Source organism: Elephas maximus, chromosome X (genome assembly GCF_024166365.1).
Source record: "Elephas maximus indicus isolate mEleMax1 chromosome X, mEleMax1 primary haplotype, whole genome shotgun sequence".
NCBI lineage: Eukaryota > Metazoa > Chordata > Mammalia > Proboscidea > Elephantidae > Elephas > Elephas maximus.
Genome location: NC_064846.1, coordinates 56,019,089 through 56,039,258, shown reverse-complemented (window position 1 = coordinate 56,039,258; position 20,170 = coordinate 56,019,089). Strand labels below are relative to the sequence as shown.

Sequence of the window (20,170 nt, the reverse complement as noted above, 5' to 3'; positions counted from 1 at the left end):
GTGAATGTACCATAATTTATTTAACCATTCATCTATTGATGGACAGACACCTTGGTTGCTTCCATCTTTTTGCTATTGTAAACAGTGCTGCAATAAACATGGGTGTGCATATATCTGTTTGTGTAAAGGCTCTTATTTCTCTAGGGTATATTCCCAGAAGTGGGATTTCTGGGTTGTATGGTAGTTCTATTTCTAACTTTTTAAGAAAACGCCAGATAGATTTCCAAAGTGGTTGTACCATTTTACATTCCCACCAGCAGTGTATAAGAGTTCCAATCTCCCCACAGCCTCTCCAACATTTATAATTTTGTGTTTTTTGGATTAATGCCAGCCTCGTTGGAGTGAGATGGAATCTCATCGTAGTTTTAATTTGCATTTCTCTAATGGCTAATGATTGAGGGCATTTTCTCATGTATCTGTTAACTGCCTGAATATCTTCTTTAGTGAAGTGTCTGTTCATATCCTTTGCCCACTTCTTGATTGGGTTGTTTGTCTTTTTGTGGTTGAGTTTTAACAGAATCAAATAGATTTTAGAGATCAGGCGCTAGTCAGAGATGTTATAGCTGAAAACTTTTTCCCAATCTGTAGGTGGTCTTTTTACTCTTTTAGTGAAGTCTTTAGATGAGCATAGGTGTTTGATTTTTAGGAGTTCCCAGTTATCTGGTTTCTCTTCATCATTTTTAGTAATGTTTTGTATTCTGTTTATGCCTTGTATTAGGGCTCCTAGGGTTGTCCCTATTTTTTCTTCCATGATCTTTATCGTTTTAGTCTTTATGTTTAGGTCTTTGATCCACTTGGAGTTAGTTTTTGTGCATGGTGTGAGGTATAGGTCCTGTTTCATTTTTCTGCAAATGGGTGTCCAGTTATGCCAGCACCATTTGTTAAAAAGACTATCTTTTCCCCAATTAACTGACCCTGGGCCTTTGTCAAATATCAGCTGCTCATATGTGGATGGATTTATATCTGGGTTCTCAATTCTGTTCCATTGGTCTATGTGCCTGTTGTTGTACCAGTACCAGGCTGTTTTGACTACTGTGGCTGTATAATAGGTTCTAAAATCAGGTAGAGTGAGGCCTCCCACTTTCTTCTTCTTTTTCAGTAATGCTTTACTTATCTGGGGCTTCTTTCCCTTCCATATGAAGTTGGTGATTTGTTTCTCCATCACTTTAAAAAATGTCATTGGAATTTGGATCGGAAGTGCATTGTATGTATAGGTGGCTTCTGGTAGAATAGACATTTTTACTAGGTTAAGTCTTCCTATCCATGAGCAAGGTATATTTTTCCACTTATGTAGGTCCCTTTTAGTTTCTTGCACTAGTACATTGTAGTTTTCTTTGTGTAGGTCTTTTACATCTTTGGTAAGATTTATTCCTAAGTATTTTATCTTCTTGGGGGCTACTGTGAATGGTATTGATTTGGTGATTTCCTCTTCGATGTTCTTTTTGTTGATGTAGAGGAATCCAAGTGATTTTTGTATGTTTGTCTTGTAACCTGAGACTCTGCTGGACTCTTCTATTAGTTTCAGTAGTTTTCTGGAGGATTCCTTAGGGTTTTCTGTGTATAAGATCATGTCATCTGCAAATAGACATAATTTTACTTCTTCCTTGCCTATCGGGATGCCCTTTATTTCTTTGTCTAGCCTAATTGCTCTGGCCAGGACCTCTAGCACAATGTTGAATAAGAGCAGTGATAAAGAGCATCCTTGTCTGGTTCCCGTTCTCAAGGGAAGTGCTTTCAGGCTCTCTCCATTTAGAATGATGTTGGCTGTTGGCTTTGTATAGATGCCCTTTATTATGTTGAGGAATTTTTCTTCAATTCCTCTTTTGCTGAGAGTTTTTATCATGAATGGGTGTTGGACTTTGTTTTGGTATCAGGAATATGGTGGCTTCATAGAATGAGTTAGGTAGTATTCCGTCATTTTCTATGCTTTGAAATACCTTTAGTAGTAGCGGTGTTAACTCTTCTCTGAAAGTTTGGTAGAACTCTGCAGTGAAGCCGTCCGGGCCAGGGCTTTTTTTTGTTGGGAGTTTTTTGATTACCTTTTCAATCTCTTTTTTTGTTATGAGGCTATTTAGTTGTTCTACTTCTGATTGTGTTAGTTTAGGTAGGTAGTGTTTTTCTAGGAATTCATCCATTTCTTCTAGGTTTGCAAATTTGTTAGAGTACAGTTTTTCATAATAATCTGATGTGATTCTTTTAATTTCAGTTGGGTCTGTTGTGATATGGCCCATATCGTTTCTTCTTCAGGTTATTTGTTTCCTTTCCTGTATTTCTTTAGTCAGCCTGGCCAATGGTTTATCAATTTTGTTATTTTTTTCAAAGAATCAGCTTTTGGCTTTGTTAATTCTTTCAATTGTTTTTCTGTTCTCTAATTCATTTAGTTCAGCTCTACTTTTTATTATTTGTTTTCTTCTGGTGCCTGATGGATTCTTTCGTTGCTCACTTTCTATTTGTTCAAGTTGAAGGGACAGTTCTCTGATTTTGGCTCTTTCTTCTTTATGTATGTGTTCATTTATCGATATAAATTGACCTCTGAGCACTGCTTTTGCTGTGTCCCAGAAGTTTTGATAGGAAGTGTTTTCATTCTCGTTGCATTCTATGAATTTCGTTATTCCCTCCTTAATGTCTTCTATAACCCAGTCTTTTTTGAGCAGGGTATTGTTCAGTATCCAAGTATTTGATTTCTTTTCCCTGATTTTTCTGTTATTGATTTCCACTTTTATGGCCTTGTGGTCTGAGAAGATGCTTTGTAATATTTCGATGTTTTGGATTCTGCAAAGGTTTGTTTTATGCCCTAATATGTGATTTTTCTAGAGAATGTTCCACGTGCACTAGAAAAAAATGTATACTTTCCAGCTGTTGGGTGGAGTGTTCCGTATAAGTCTATGAGGTCAAGTTGGTTGATTGTAGCAATTAGGTCTTCCATGTCTCTATTGAGCTTCTTTCTGGATGTTCTGTCTTTCACCGAAAGTGGTGTGTTGAAGTCTCCTACTATAATTGTGGAGGTGTCTATCTCTCTTTTCAGTTCTGTTAAAGTTTGTTTATGTATCTTGCAGCCCTGTCACTGGGTGCATAAATATTTAATATGGTTATATCTTCCTGGTCAACTGTCCCTTTAATCATTATGTAGTGGCCTTCTTTATCCTTTGTGGTGGATTTAACTTTAAAGTCTATTTTGTCAGAAATATTGCTACTCCTGCTCTTTTTTGATTGTTGTTTGCTTGATATATATTTTTCCATCCTTTGAGTTTGAGTTTGTTTGTGTCTCTAAGTCTAAGGTGTGTCTCTTGGAGGCAGCATATAGACGGATCGTGTTTCTTTATCCAGTCCGAGACTCTCTGTCTCTTTATTGGTGCATTTAGTCCATTTACATTCAGCATAATTATAGATAAATAAGTGTTTAGTGTTGTCATTTTGATGCCTTTTTATGTGTGTTGTTGACAATTTCATTTTTCCACATACTTTTTTGTGCTGAGAGATTTTTCTTAGTAAATTGTGAGATCCTCATTTTCGTAGTGTTTGACTTTATGTTTGTTGAGTCGTTCCGTTTTTCTTGGCTTTTATCTTGAGTTATGGAGTTGTTATACCTCTTTGTGGTTACCTTATTATTTACCCCTATTTTTCTAAGTAAAAACCTAACTTGTATTGTTCTATATCGCCTTGTATCACTCTCCATATGGCAGTTCTATGCCTCCTGTGTTTAGTCCCTCTTTTTGATTATTGTGATCTTTTACATATGGACTTCAATGATTCCCGGTTTTGAGCTTTTTTTTTTTAATTAATCTTAATTTGTTTTTGTGATTTCCCTGTTTGAGTTGATATCAGGATGTTCTGTTTTGTTACCTTGTGTTGTGCTGATATCTGATATTATTGGTTTTCTGACCAAACAATATCCTTTAGTATTTCTTGTAGCTTTGGTTTGGTTTTTGCAAATTCTCTAAACTTGTGTTTATCTGTAAATATCTTAATTTCGCCTTCATATTTCAGAGAGAGTTTTGCTGGATATATGATCCTTGGCTGGCAGTTTTTCTCCTTCAGTGCTCTGTATATGTCGTCCCATTCCCTTCTTGCCTGCATGGTTTCTGCTGAGTAGTCTGAACTTATTCTTATTGATTCTCCCTTGAAGGAAACCTTTCTTTTCTCCCTGGCTGCTTTTAAAATTTTCTCTTTATCTTTGGTTTTGGTGAGTTTGATGATAATATGTCTTGGTGTTTTTCTTTTTGGATCAATCTTAAATGGGGTTCAATGAGCATCTTGGACAGATATTCTTTCGTCTTTCATGATGTCAGAGAAGTTTTGTGTCAGGAGTTCTTCAACTATTTTCTCTGTGTTTTCTGTCCTCCCCCCCGTTCTGGGACTCCAATCACACGCAAGTTATCCTTCTTGATAGAGTCCCACATGATTCTCAGGGTTTCTTCATTTTTTTAATTCTTTTATCTGATTTTTTTTCAGCTATGTTGGTGTTAATTCCCTGGTCCTCCAGATGTCCCAGTCTGCATTCTAATTGCTCGAGTCTGCTCCTCTGACTTCCTATTGCGTTGTCTAATTCTGTAATTTTATTGTTAATCTTTTGGATTTCTACATGCTGTCTCTCTATGGATTCTTGCAACTTACTAATTTTTCCACTATGTTCTTGAATAATCTTTTTGAGTTCTTCAACAGTTTTATCGGTGTGTTCCTTGGCTTTTTCTGCAGTTTGCCTTATTTCGTTTCTGATGTCTTGAAGCATTCTGTAAATTAGTTTTTTATATTCTGTATCTGATAATTCCAGGATTGTATCTTCATTTGGGAACGATTTTGATTCTTTTGTTTGGGGGGTTGTAGGAGCTGTCATGGTCTGCTTCTTTATGTGGTTTGATATGGACTGCTGTCTCCGAGCCATCACTGGGAAACTAGTTTTTCCAGAAAATCCGCTAAAAAAATGCAGTCAGATCCCTATCAGAATTGCCTTTGGATTATAACCGCCACCTTGTTCCCTGTAAGGATGAAAGTCTGAGATTTGGATCATATATGCTTGGCTGTAGCTGGTTCTGTGTTTTTAGTCCAATTAGGGGTGGATTTTTGGTCCCTGGGTTTTTTTTTTTTGTTGTTGTTGTTGTTGTTCCTTCTCTCAGGCCGAAAGAGTGGGTTAGGAAAAGACCAAAAGAAAAAAAAAAGGGGGGGGGGAAGCAAAGCCGCAGCGGAGCCGGAGCCCTTCTCCCTCTGGCTCAGGCAATTCCAATGTTAACGAAGCCGCCTGGGGAGGGTGGGGGAGGGATCAGAGAGATAGGAGAGTAGCTCCTCAGAATATAGTCAGAGTTGCTTGTCTTGCTTGGAATGACTATTATATCTGAGATTCCTGCGGGGCGTGTCGCCTATGTGTGCTGGCTGTGTGGAGATTGCCCCCGGGGGTCTGGCCCTCTAAAGCCACCCCCTGACAGTCCAAATCCTAGTGTCAAGGTTCCCCTGCTGGGACGCTTTACTCCCGGCTCCAAAATCAGTCGCTGCCTCCCGGGGACTTCTTGTCCCGCCAGCCGCGTCACCGCGCCGCTCCCGCGAATTGGCTGGGCCACCTCCCGGGGTTAGTTCAGGGGAGTGGAGCAGCTCTCCGTGCTTGTGCCGTGCCAGCGCCCAGCCAAAATCCCAGTGGCATGGTTCCCTGGCTGGGACGCTGCTCTCCCAGCTCCCAGACCAGTCACTGTCTCCTGGGGACTTCTCCCACCGGCTGCGTCGCCACGCCGCCCGCGTGAACCAGCTGGGCCCCCTCCCAGGGTGAGTTCAGGGGGGTAGGGCTGGGCCCCTTGTTTGCTCCGTCAGCTCCCCTGGGCTCTGCCCTAAATCAGGCACCAAAGGTTACCTGACTGGGACACTGGCTCCAGGTTCTGAAAACAATCGCTGCTTCCCCATATTTGTTCGTTTTCTGTCTCTAAATCTGTGTTTGTTGTTCAGGGTTCGTAGATTGTTATGTACTTGATCGATTCACTTGTTTTTCCGAGTCTTTGTTGCAAGAGGGATCCGAGATAGCGTCTACCTAGTCTGCCATCTTGGCCCCACCTCCCCTGATTTTTGTACATTAATATTTTCAACTGTAGTATGCAATTCTCTTCTGAATTATTTCAGTATACACTTTGAACAATATTCTTTTATGTAATGAGATTTGCTTATATACCAAGAATTTGCCTAAACACTGTGTTCCAAATATTTTTCCAATTATTCACATTTCTTCATATGTCACATTTTGGTTTGTGATAGACAAGGTCTTTTGTGACTTCCCTTTTATTTTTCTAGTTAAATTTGTAACATAGTTAAATGTTTTTTCCAGGACCACACACCTAGTTTAAATCCCCCTGGTTCCTATTCCATGCCCCCAGGACACTCAAACACCCAGCCCTCTTGGTGATGAAGATGATGGTGGAGATGAAATCCCTCTCCTTAGGCCTGGAGGCCTGGTGCTCTGTCAGAGTCCTCTCAGGGCTCCTGCTCACGTCAGCAACTGTGCAAAACCAGGGCAGGGAGGCTGAGATCACCCACCTCTGATGTCAAGTGTGTGGTGGACAGTAAGTCCCATTCTACACACCGACTGCATCCTGTGGAAATATCAGCTTCCCTTCCCTGGTTCATTTCAGACCCCAGATGCTCCACAACAACAAAGAGAAATATATATGCAAAGTGTGCACCAATCTATTTGCAGTTAATATCTGTGGGTCACAGTGAAAGGATCTTATAGATTGGAGATGCAGAATTATTCTCCAAGTAGCGTTTTTAGTGTTTCAAAAAAAAAAAAAAAACCATTACTGTCGAGTCGATTCGGACTCATAGCAATCCTGTAGGACACAGTAGGACTGCCCCATAGAGTTTCCAAGGAGTGCCTGGTGGATTTTAACTGCCATCCTTTTGGTTAGCAGACATAACTCTTAACCAGGGTTTCCTTTTAGGGTTTAGTATTTTCTAATTAAGCAAATTTGTTGAGAGAAACGAAAATATCTAATAAAATTTATAAAAATGTTCACGTGTATATACTGGTTTAGAGAAATGTTCACAATACAGGGTTTTATTATTTTTTTAAATATAACTTTTGACTTGACCATTTATCTGTGTATGTGTGTGTATTTCTTATAATGTCCTCAGCCTAAATGTGTACACACTTTCATAAGCAAATTTATTTTCTCCTCACTCAGGGGCTGGACTTCTCTCAGAGAATAGAGATTGCTTCCAGGGAATGGAAAGTTCAAGAAAGTTTTGGCTGATGTGGAGGCACCCAGGCACTGCCTCCTCACAAAGTCTTACGGCCTCACTTTCAGAGCTACAATTCTGGCTCCAACCACTAGGGGGACTCTATCTACACTAAAACTAAATACTTTTTTTTTTTTTTTAAAAAAGACATTCCTTCTGCCCATCCACCGCCTGCCCCAATCTCATTCCAAAGATAAACCAAAGTCCGTTATTTCCTTTATAGATTCCAGGTCTGTTTTTTCATATGTTCTCTCTGGGATCGCTGCAGTTATTTCCTGCTATTTTCAGGTCTTTCTGTTACTTTGCCTTAATGCGAAGAAACCCTATCTAGTGCAGCAAGACTTTATTAAAGCTGTGTAGGAGGGGGTCATCCCGATCCCATGGAGCTCAGTTCCACTCTCTGTTTTCCCACGTAGCATCTGAACAACTGCAAAGAAGCTCCTGCACTTCACTAAGCCTCAACAACCGCAGAGTGCTGGTGATTCTGCATTCACGGTGCCCTTGTGAGGAATACATGAACAAAATATATGTAACAAAGCAAGTGCAGAGCTTGGCACGCAGCAGGCCCTCAGAGTTCCTTGGGTTTTCAGAATGAAAGAACACGATGTAAAGTAACAGACACAGATATTCGTGCACAGCCTACCCTCAGTTCCCTGAGTTTGCAGCTATGATATCTGGCTCTCAGGCCTCCCGACCCTAGTTAACCACCTCAGCGGAGGGTAGGAGGATAGCTCAGTTGGGAATGACTCCCTGGGTGTGAGGCTGGTAGCAAACTCGGGGCAGTAGGAACAGGAAGTTAAGTCTCCTTTGGCCCACAGGGCTCTACTCTCTATGCCCTCAGGGAAAAGACTTCCTGTGAAGACTCCATCTTGCTCGTGTGGCCCTGGCAAGGTGGTTTGGGGAGTGCTCTTGCCTTCCTCAACAGCCTTCCTCGATCTGCCCCACACCCCAAGCTCCAGACCCTACAGATTCTCCTCAGGAAATTCCTGTGAGGACATTGGTGACAGGACACTGGCTGCAGGCCACACCATGGGTGAGTTGGTCAGGGCAGGAGGCAGGAGGCAGGAGGGATTCTGGGCCCTTCCCCAACCCCCAAATACCGGGAGACCTCTTTAGATGGGAGGTTGTAAGGACCCAGGTGACTTTTCCACTCTCCTGAGGATGGGGATTGGGTGGGCCCTGAGACCCCTGTCATGTTTCCACATGGAAAACTTCTCTTCCTGTGGTTTGGTCATAAAAAGAGTTAAAATCTTCCATCTGGTTGAAAGGAAATTCCTAACTCAAGTGGTTCAGAGTTCGGGGAGGGAGAATGTCACCTGGGCTGGGGGCATTGAAAATGAACATTCTTGGGAGTCAAACTGGAGTTAGGGGAGGGGCTGGAAACCCACTCTTACCCTTTAATCCTCAAACCAACCATACAGGGTAGATTGCATCACCTCCATAGAAGTTTCTAGAGGCTTGTTTTATGGCCCAGAATATGATCTATTCTGGAATGTTCCATGTGTAGTTGTTATATGCAGTGTTCTATGCCAATAAGTAAATATTTTACACACATTATTTAAATCTTCTATATCTAAACTATTTTGGATTTATGTGTTTTTTCTGTCACTTAATTAAAATGTCCCACAGCCACTGTGGACATGCCTGTTTCTGCATTTACTTCTGTCAGTTTTTGCTGTGTATATTTTGGCTTCTATGTTAAGAGGTGCACACAGATTGAGAGTTGTTTTATTATTATTTTCTTCTGGAATTGAACCTTTTATCAGTATGAAAGTTCCCTCTTCTTTCTAGAAATGTATTTGTCTTAAAGGATAAATTTTGTCTTAATCTGGTTTTACCAACATAATATGTTTTGTTACTTTTGGAAACTTCTCAGTTAGGATCTCTTCGAATGCTACTTCTTCACTATGCCTGTTCTTTCTTTCCAAGGCTCCAATTAAACTCGTGTTAGATTTAATCACTATATCCCCTTTAACTCCCCGCCCCCTCCTTTGGTATTCTCCATCATTTTATCTCTCCAGGCTTCATTTTGGGTATTTTCTTTAGACCTAGCTTTCATTTCTCTAAGTCAGAGTGGGGAATTAGCCTTTGACCCTTGAACTATAACACCAAACATTCTGGGTAGATTTTATTATTCCCCTAGAGCAGAAGAGGGAGGTAAGGGTTAGAGATGTTAAGCACCTTATCCCAGGCCACTCAGACTGAGAACAGCAGAGCAGGGACTACCATCAGAGAACGGACCCTCTGCCCAAGGCCTTCCACTGTGCTGGCTCTCTCCTGGGCTGTGAATGCCCCTTACCTCTCATATCCAAGGAAGAGGAGCCACAGTGCAGTCTTTCAACCTTTGTAGCACCATGCTATAGTTATTTCTACATTATAAAAGTCAGTGAAATTACTTCACTAGCCATAATTTTTTCACAGGACTTTTTTGGCATTCCGACCATTGATATGTTGTTCTCCATTTCAGGGGATAGTCATCAAGTTAATTCTTTCCAAAGAAGAGCAAGACACTTGGGTATTTCACAAAGAAGATATGATAGTGGGTCTCAAAAAGTCAGGCCCAGCATTCATCCGTCATCACGCCAGGAGCAAGATAGAGACGTGGCAATGAGTGATGCCCACGTGGGCCCTGGAGTAAGATAGTAAGTAACCACTCAGCATGGTGGCAGATACCAGCTAGTGGAATACATAACTGTGTATGTAACTCTGTCATTCCTCTTCTCCAACCTGGTAGAGGGGGCAATACTCGGACCAGACTGATGATTGAGCAAACATTATTACAGCCTTGACATCAGTAGGGTGAGGTGTTAGAAGACTTTCCTGGCATTCATGGACACCTTCTTTCTCTCCACATCCCCATAGCACACACTATGCCATTCCAACCTACTATCGGAAAGGCAGCTGTCGCAGAGGAGACCAAACCTATGGAAACATGGAGAGAGACAGAAAACCTCCACAGGAAGGAATGCAGGGGAACAGGCAGGATGGAAGCTCCAGGAGCTGGTTCAAGGTCACAGTGAGTGTCCTGGCAAAATGCACATAATGTGCAGGAGACACAGGTTGGGTGGAGCTGTGCTGAGCTCCTGGAGACACTAGGTACTTTGCTGGGGCACAGAGAGTTGGTAACTTCTCCTTTTTCTTACTAGGTGTTAACATCCTCGATTGGTCCAAAGGTAGGGAGGGAGAAGTAATAAAAAGGGAACAGGCTGAAGGCAGGGAGAATGGGAAATTTGTCTAAAGACAAAGGTGGGAACTGCTCACAAGGAGATGGAGAAACTCCTACCACATGGCTCAGTTTGACTCAAACATAGGGGTTGGAGTAGGGGACAGGGATGGAGTCAAGTCTCTGGAGTCCTTATCGGAGGGGCAGGCAGGATCTGCATTAGGTAGAATCTCCTGGAACCTTACAAAAGGAAAATCATGCTAAAAATCCTAAGTTGAATATTTGCAGGAAAATATTTGAATGTAAAAAAAAAGGTGTTTAGCAAACCCGTATCTGGAACAAAAGTTAGCCATAATGGTCATTGGCCTATATTTAGAAAATATTTTGAAGCTTGGTAAGAGATCGGAAAGGAACACATGGTTGAGTCTCTATTTAAGCTTTATTTCCACCATGTCACTCTCTGCTCCCATCCTTTCTTTTGATCCTAGATTCCATTTGGCATAAAACATGATGAGAAGTGGCTGCTGAATTTGATCCAGAGCCAATGCAGTGTCCCCTTCAACCCGATTGAGGTAAGAGAGGACAAGGAGGCAGCTGGGTGAGCACAGAGCAGGTGGAGGGGCCAGGTTGAGCACGGAGTCTGGCCTCCTACTGTATTTCTCTTGCCCCTCTCTCTCCTTGAAGTTTCACTATGAGAACATGCAGGCCCAGTTCTTTGTGGAGAATGCCAGCATTGCCTTCGAGTTGAAGAAAGTCAGTGGCAAGATTTGGGATGAAGAAAACAAATGTGTGCGTGTCAGAGCATGGCCAGGGCTAGCTAGGAGCAGGAGGGCCGGCTGCGTGGTGGGTCTTGCTTGATCTTGGGTTTCAGTGTTCCTGGTAGTTAACCCAGCCTCTCTTGTCTTCTCTGCAGATATCTATCTTTGTCAGCCCCTCTGCCATACCCCACTCTGTGCAGAAGGAGCTGAAGTCAGAAATGGTGAAACTGCCAAACGTAATGCAGACTCAAGACATGACGTGCACCCACACCCAGATCCACTGCGTGCTCCCTCACTGATTACCTGGCTTCCACCTCAGCCTCAGAGGCACTGACCCCTGATTCTGTCTATGCAGGTGACCAAGAACAAAGGATATGAAGTTCCCCAGCAAGCTCTTGACCTCCGGAGAGTCCACTCAGACCCAGGTATGACTGACAGTAGTTATTCTGGGTCAGGTGCGGGTAGAGGGAGGGTTAGAGGGCAACTTAGGGAGATGTTGGTGGGGGCGCTGGTCTAGCTGGGCCTCTTTCATCCTTCTGATTCCTTCCTCTTTGTTTCCTGAAGATGTGTTGACCCATAATATTGAAGTGGGTACAAATCTTAGAAACTGCATGGCTGCCTCCCAGCAGATCCTCGAAGAGAATAGGCCCAAGGTGAGGCCTTAGACCCAGTGCTGAGAGGAAGCTGGGACAGATGGGGTGGAGGGCACATTTGTCCCAGATATCACCTCTTGGACCTTCAGTCTAGCTCTTCCCTCATCACAGCTTTTGTCCTTCAACTTGAGCAACAACACACCCTTCCAGCTGGTTGGCCTGCCCGACACCATGCAGAAGGCCCCCAAACTCAAGAGCCTGAACCTCTCCAAAAATGAGGTGAGAAGTGATAGCCAGAGCACTATTGAAAGGGAAGGATCATTAGGGTGATGATAAGAGTCAGGGAAGGGGATTTGTGGGAGAGAGTGGATCTGGGGTGCAGGGCCCTCCTGGCTCTCTCCCTGATTCATGTTTCCTCATCATAATTAGAAGGGAAGTCTGAAGGGGAGTTGGACAAGGTGAAAGAGCTGGAGCCAGAAGAGATGTTTGCAGACAGAAACCCTCTGTGCACCACCTTCACAGATAAGTCCACCAACATAGGGTCAGTTTTGCCCTCTTTTGGCCCCTGGCAGCCTGAGCTGCTCCTGACACTGCCTGTCTGCAGGAGGCTGCAGCCCAGCACCTCTGGGAGGACCACGTGCCCTGCCCTCTCCTCTCTCTGTCTCTCACCTGTGCTTAGAGGTCTCCCTGCCTTCCTCTGGCCTGCTCACCTCTCCTCTGAGCTGGGGTCTGTTTCCCGCCTCTCTGCACCCAGCCTTCTCTGGTAAGGCCTCCCCAAAATGTGTTCCAGGAAGCAGGGCTCCCCCTTCATCTCCAGGACCAGGGGACTCCAGACTGTGCCCTACTCCCCCAGTGGGGCTGCCTGGAGTCAGATCCTGGTGCCCTGGAATGTGAAGGCTCCCCCTGACCAGGGCCTCCTGCTGAGACAGGCCTTCCTGCCTCTGAGCTGAGATGGGGCTTCCCTCCCTGTACTATGATGAGCCATCTCTCACTTGCTCCAAAAGGGTCCCCCGACCTGCCCCAGTTGGAAATCTTATGATATCTGTTCCTATGGCCCAGTAAAGGAACTGGACCCTCCTGGGGGAGAAATCTGGGCTTCCTGAGGCAAGGGTCAGAAGCAGCTTATCTGCAGTGGGCAGAGGGCATTGTGAGGCAGGTCCTCAGTGTGGAAGACAGGGGACAAAGGTGGATGAGGAGACAGAGGGACTGTTCTCTCAGGGGCACTGCCCCCTCCCTTCTCCACGTCATGGCATCCTGCCTGGTCCTTCAGGGCAGCACTAGGTAGACAAAGATGGTCTGATTCATCAGGCAAGGGACTAAGTAAGACAGACAGAGCACTGGGCACCAGGTGAGGTAGCAGATGAAGGACAGGGCAGCAGCAGGGAACCATTTCCCCTTTCTTCCCAATCCCCACCACCCACAGTAAGCTGCTCCCCCTTGCATTTTCTTGGCTTTCTCTTTCTCTTTAGTCGCCACTCCAGAATGTCTCCCCTCCCTACCTGCACTCCCTTTCTGTCCTCACCCCCTCCCTGCCTCCTGATCCTACCTCACCCATCTCCCTCCCCGGCATCTGGGGCCATCCCTGAGGATGTCCTGGTGTTGTCCAGGGCCAGGTCTGGGAGAGCACTGGACACCTGATGAGGGAGCTGAGCCCTGGGCCCCACCCCATTCCCTCCTCCCTCTAGACTCTTCCCTGGGGACTTGGAGGGAGCTAAGTGAGGCAGGGAGAGGAAGGAATCCCTGGATTCTGGACTCCACATGCTGCTTCTGTGTCACTGGAGAAGGGGGTCAAGGCCCTCCTGTGGGAGCTTCCCAGGAGGAGGGAGACGGGGAGAGGGTTATGGAGGGAATGCCCACTAGCTGTCTGTGGGAGAATCCGTGGGGGAGGTGCCCAGGGTCCACGAGGGGTGGTTGCACTGGAGCATAGGTGGGACACACCTGGATGTGTTCTTGTGTAGGCTTGCCTCCATGAGGCGGGCCAGATGTGTCATTACTTGCTTTTCTGTGTTGTCTTATATTTGACAGCTCCATCTTGGAATTGTTCCCCAAGTTATCACGCCTGGTAAGTGTCTTCCTTTATCCTTGACTCCTCTAGCTGGTACAGACAACACTGACAACCTGCCGTGAGTTCTTTAGCTCTTGACCTGGTTAGATTTTTTGATCTGACCCCTAATCTTCGTGGGGGACAGACCCATAAGGGAACCTGATAAGGTCTATGGATCTTCTCTGCAATTCTTTACCGGCTTCTGGGAGCCCCTGGTGAGGACATCACAGTAGTCTTGGCCATGGAATTTCCAAGGCCCTTTCACCCTGACCTCTGACCCTCACCCTCTCCTGGGCCCATCCTTTTCCCTGACCATTCAGTGCCACCTCCCTGGTCTGCACTGCTGGCTTCCTCTTGCCTCCCTCAGGATAACCACGAGGTACCCCCACCCATCGTCTTAGGCACTGAAGCCTCCAAGAAGTTACCACTCTGCAAGGTGAGGAGGTCGGATCAAGCAGGGCTGGGAGTGGGTCGGTGAGGAGAGGATAACAGCCATGGTCCTGAGAACCCTTTTGATTCCAGGGGAGCATCTTCGGATCTGAGACCCCGGGGAATCTAATCCTACTATTCCTGCTACAGTAAGTATCTCTGGGACCCCAAGGCAGGGAGGGATGTTATGGACCAGGTCACCCAGGCTCAGTTCTGCTCATGGGGGGGCTTTCAAGTTTACTTAGGGTCCCAGACTACAGAGAGCCTGTCCCCTTTACTTCCCCACAGGTATTACTACTGGATCTGTGACTACGGGGACAGGTGGGGTCTCCTGGATGCTTAGCACAATGGGGCCTGCTTCTCGCTAGCTGTTCCCTTCGACTCTGAGGACCTATTTCCGTGAGTTTCACAGACCCAGTGACAGCCCTGGGCCCTGTGACTCTCCAAAAGATACTGACAGTCACCCACCTCGTGTTCCTCTTGTTCTCCTAGACACAGCTTAGACAAATATTCCAAGGGGAGCAGGAATATGAGGAATCTCAAGGACCCTGGTGAGTGTGTGAGGGGGAAGGTGGGTGGGACAAGAGGTGTGAAGGGGTCAGCCATAGGGCCAGGTGAGTGAGGCAACCCCTGGCCTTTATCTTCCCCCCACAGTCCTGCGGGTTCAGTTGCTGAAACACACAAAACGTGACATTGTTGATTTCCTCAGCGTGTTGCCCAGAACCCAGCATGACGTCAGCTCCTTGGTGGTGGACATGTGTGTCCAGATGGTGAGCACCTGCTTCCTCCCTGAGGCTGGCCCAGAGGGCTGAGGTGGGCAGGAGGTTAGGGGGATCCTGGGAGCCTGGGCTGTTTTACACTTTCAGGAAAAGATGCTCTGCTTTTCTGTCAGTGGGGCCTTCAAGGAGGGTGAGTGTCTGTAGAGTCCCTTCCCCATGTTATTTACTGCTCCCTCCCCCTGACGGGCTCCCTCTCAGAACTCTCCAGGCTTTCCTGATCCCTTCCCTTCCTATCCCCTCTGTGCTTCTGAGCTCCCACCCTGCCCCCAGCCCACCCTACTCTGACCTATGCCCGTAACTGTCTGCCCCAGCACAGCCCGGGGGTTAGGGACACACGCTGTGGAGTTTGATGGCTCTCATCCCAGTCCCTCACTCTGACACCTTGGGACACTTGCTTCCTTCTCAGTCTCCTCATTTGTAAAATGGGGCTAGTAATACCCATCTCTTGGGCTGCTGTGAAAAATGAGTCAAATGAACTTGTAAAGAGTGTGTCACAGGGCCTGACACAGAGTAGGGTCCTATCACTGGGGGGTGGTTGGTCCTGTTGTTGCCCTCCCCATTGCCGGCACCCTGTCCTGACTCCCAGTAGACAGTTATCCCTGTCCGGCTCCCTTCAGGGTGCCACAGGAGTATCAGGTAAGACCATGACTGGGGAGAGCTGCTGGTGAGTGGGTAAAGAATGGGCAACTCTGAGAGGAATTGTTGTTTGTTGCCCTTGAAGTGGAAGGAATGTCTCTGGCTCATGTCCGTGCCTTCACCCAGATCTTCATCGCTACTCCTTCCAGTAACTTCAGGTATCTGCTGTGTTGTGGGTGCCACTTGGGAACACCCATCCCAGCCTGGGGCCAATGGTGTCCGCCGGTGATGATGGTACTTTCCTCTGGGTTTCACCAATATTGCAAAATTCCAAAAGGTAGACCCCAGGAGCAGCTGAACCCAGTGGTTAAGAGCAAAGGCTCTGAGGCTGGAATAGAGGGTTCTCGCCCTGACCCCAGCATTCACCAGCTGTGTGATCTTGGTCAGGTTACATGACTTCTCTGTAACTCAGTGTCCTCCTCTGAATATGGAGATTAGAGTATCTACTTCCTTAGGCTGTTGTAGAGGGTAAAGGCCAGTGTGAAGAACTCCCTGGGTTGGGAGTAACCTATGAATCTAGTGCAGCTGGGATGTACTTCTCCAAAGGCAGGTTCTGTGGGAGGGGAAAGGGTAATAGCCAAGGAATGAAGGACGCAGGCAGAGCAGGAATGGAAGGAAAGTAGTTGCTGAGTGGGAGCACGATCCTGGCTGGGGATATGGGATTGTCTGTCTGTCTAGCTGTCTGAGGGCCCATTCTTCCTCCAGCTTATGCATCGTGAATGACCAACTGTGTGTGAGGGACAGCAGCCCCATAGAGACCCAGGGTGCCTTCTCCACCCCAGTGCCCACAACTCCTCCAGCTTCCTACCCACCCTCTCCCAGGAGCAGCAGGAAATGGTGCCAGCGTTCACTGCCCAGTCTGGGCTGAACCTTGAGTGGGCTCAGAAGTGAGTGCTGAGAGTGGTCGGGGATGGGGTAAGCTGGGAGGAGCTGCGGAGCGAATGATGGAAACTCGCAGGTAATGCTTTTTGCTTCTTTACTTCAGTCATTGTCACAAGGAACATCTTTTCTTCTCAGTACATACTACACAACGTAGTTGTTTGAACAGGTGCACAGCACTTTCTGAATTCCATGGACGCTGTCCCTTTACTGATAGGCACTGGGGTTTCCAGGAGTTTTCTCCGTTATACCATGTGCCACAGTGCTCATTCTGCTGCTTATGTCGCAGAAACCATGTTTCTGATGCATAGATTAGGACGTGGGTTTGTGTGGTCAGTGTCTTCACTCTGGCCCTGATGGGTGTCACCCGGCCCTCCTCCACTCCAGGTGCCTTCATAGCAACAACTGGAACTACACCAGAGCCTCACAAATTTTTGCTCTGTCCACTGTGAGGTCTGGGAACTCAGGCCAGTGAACAGAGGCCAGGTGGCCTGGGGATGACGCTCAGGGCTCCTGGCTCTGATGATGCCCCACCTCCTCCCTTCCCTCCCTCCAGCCTGTGCTCAAGATCCCAGAAGACACCTTCATGAAGTGTTCCATGGTTCTGACAACGAAAACTCCAAAGGAGCCAAGGTCCTGATCATCTTTTTCATCCTTGCTGTTCTCCCTCTTTTCTCTGGGCTGTGACTGAGGTGAGGGGCCCAGCGTGGCCCAGGAAGCCAAGGCTGACCTCGTGGGGCTGACACTCTTTCACCCAAAGGGCCATTGTTCTGTGTAATTGTCCCACCCAGTTTCTCTGTTTCTTTTGGAAATAAAGAGTGAGGTTGCATGTTATGTCAAATCCCTGCGGTATGCATTGGAGGCAGGCATTGTCATCACTGTCCTGCAGAGGGGGAAGGGAAGGTCCCAGAGGGTAAGGGATTTTCTGGGAGACTACAGAGAAGAGAGTCAAACCCTGGACCCACAGTAAAGCCCACTGTGTGTCTTCAGGGGTGGGGCACTCTCTAACCCTGATAAACCTGGGGGCAGGGCTTCTATGTTCCTAGTGTACTAATCAGTTGTTTTTATACAGAGAACAGTACTGCTTTCTTAGCCGTAGGAAGCTATTCAAATTCAAAAACAACTCTTTGGGAAAAACAGCATTAAAGAGCCTATGAAGAGATGGGAAGAAAAAACGTGTTCACACATATGACTGATGTAGCATTAATGTCCTTGACACATAAGGAAATCAATAGGGAGACAGGAAAATGGTATATCTCTGTCTGCTCTAGGGGAAGGTCCTTGTCTCTTTTCAACTTGTATTCATGTCACATGGCATCTATCTTCCCCCAGTTGTGCTGGCTTCTCTGTGTCTAATCTGCCCTTTTATATTTCAGAAGAGACTGATTTAAGACATACCTTACACTGATACTGTCTAATTATAACAAAGAAAACCCATTCCCAAATGGGGATTATAGCCACAGGTACAGGGGTTCAGATTTGCAACTCATATTTTGGGGGAACGCAGTTCAATCCATAGCAAGGAAGGACACAATCAGGCTTTCGTTTATCTTTTATACCCAAGGGAGCATGAAGTCAGGACCAAAATCACAGCCACGTTTCTTTTTGTTTCATGCACGTCTGTGACCCTGGTTTTTACCTTCTATGTCATCCAGTCCCTTAATTCCAGCAAGAGGATCTTGCTTTAAGAGACACCAGCTGCCATCCTAGGTCAACTCTGGGGTGTTCCCTTGGGTAAAGCTGACCTGTATCCTCAAGTGACTGTGAACACCTGAGTGGGACAAGAAAAGCTACACATGTGCATGAGATGGAAAATAATATATTAAAGCTCTGCCTAGTCTAACACTCAGCTAAAACTTTATAAAGAGATACAGCATTTCAACTATTTCTACACATACAGTTCAGTGACATTGATAACATTCTTCACGCTGCGTAACCACTCTCACTATCCTTTTCCACATTATTCCACCACCACCGTTAATATAAATTCACTGGCCCCTAAGCTTGTCATCTAACCTTTCCAGTTGCTGTTGTCAATATGATACCACACAGGTAACTCTTTAAAAGAGCACAATGCTCAAGGCAACATGCTTTACTAATTAAGTTAAACTATGGATTGGTTCAAAGAAGACTTCAGGGGATAGTTTTTTACTGATGTATGAAAAATATGTGAGGCGTGGCCAACATGACAGTATAGACAGAAGCACCACGCCATCCCTCTGCAGCAAAGATCTGAAGAACTAAAACAGATACAAAGGTCAGTCCTGGAACACTGAGCATCAAATGAAGGGATAAAGAGGTAGATCAAGCACTGAATGGAAGGAGAAACCTACAGAGAACAGATAACGAGGACAGCTATGGAATGGAGTTGCCCTGACAGTTAACACTGCATGGCTTTGCCATCTTGGGGTACAGCCAGCACCCAACCTGGACAGAGAGTATGGGAAGGCAATTTCAAAAGCTCCCAAAGGGAGACAGAGCACCTGGTAACCAGAGATACAGGCTTTCCCACCCCTCACCCTAGTGCCCTGTATGCTGCTTTCCGAAGGGTTACTCACAGCAGCTCACTACCACCCCAGGTCCACCCCGCCCCAATGAGCAGCCCCCTCAGGCCATAATTTTATTTTTCTTTCTCTTTGTCTTTCTCCCTCCCACCTAGCCCCCTACACCGCCTCTGGCCCTTCCCGATGGACCTTGCCCCTCACCACCCAGTGGGAGAGACACCAGCTCACTGCTACCCTGGTTCCAACCTGCCCCCATTGGTAGCTTCCCTCAGGACCATATTCTTCTTTGTTTGTTTTATTTATTAATTTCTTTGTTTCTTCACTCTCTTTCCCTTCCTTTTCTTTTTTCCTGCCCACCTAGCCCTGTGCACCGCCTCAGCCCTTTCTTGGCCGGCCTTGTGGCTCCCCTGAGGTAGAGCGCTGGTTGCACACAGCCTCCTTGGCTCTGCCCCACCGTCACCCGTTGGCTCCCGCAGTATGACCACGTTTTTCTTTTATTTCACTATCTTTTGTTTCTCTCTCTTCTTTCTTTTCTTTCTCCCACCTAGCTCCGAACATCATATCCTCTCCCTTCCCTCCTGCTTCTCTGTACTGCCTGCCTACTGCCGGCCTCGCTGCTGAGTGAGACCTGCCCGGACGCTCAGACCCTGCCCTACACCACCCCCAGCGTCACCCCGCTCTTCGCCAAACCCCCCAAGCAGCACCGGAGCCACACTATGGACTCCCGGACCCCGCCCTGCACCGTCCCTCGGCCCCACCGCGCCAAGCACCACCCACCCCCAGCGGAACGGGGACGAACCTCCGGACCTCGGAACCCTACCCAGTGCCACTTTCCGGCCCTGCCCTGTCGATTGCCACACCCCCGAAAAGCACCGGCACAGAGCCCCAGACCCACGGTCCCCGCCCCAGGACTCTTCCCAGCCCCGTTGCGCCAAGCCCTATGCACCCGAGCGGAACTGGCAGAGACCTCCAGACCCCAGGATCCTGCCCGTAACGCCCCTTGGCGGCCTCCTGTGAAGAACTGTGCCTTCATGTGGGACCGGTGTGGACCCCAACCGCAGTCTGTGACACCCCCTGGCCCCACCCCACCAAGCGCAAAGCCACTGAGTGGGACTGGTGTGGACCCTGCCGCCGCACCGCCCCCAGCCCCGCCCCATTGACCCTAGTTCAAGC

At 46.8% G+C, this 20,170-nt stretch overlaps 1 protein-coding gene and 1 pseudogene across 1 annotated transcript in view; one reads left to right on the top strand and one right to left on the bottom strand.

Moving 5' to 3' along the window:
• Positions 1 to 20,170, bottom strand: part of LOC126069639 (protein BHLHb9-like) — a 241,386-nt gene that overhangs the window by 62,120 nt on the left and 159,096 nt on the right. The gene's annotated exons all lie outside the window — the stretch shown is intronic.
• LOC126068711 (nuclear RNA export factor 3-like) lies at positions 8,242 to 20,157 on the top strand (annotated as a pseudogene).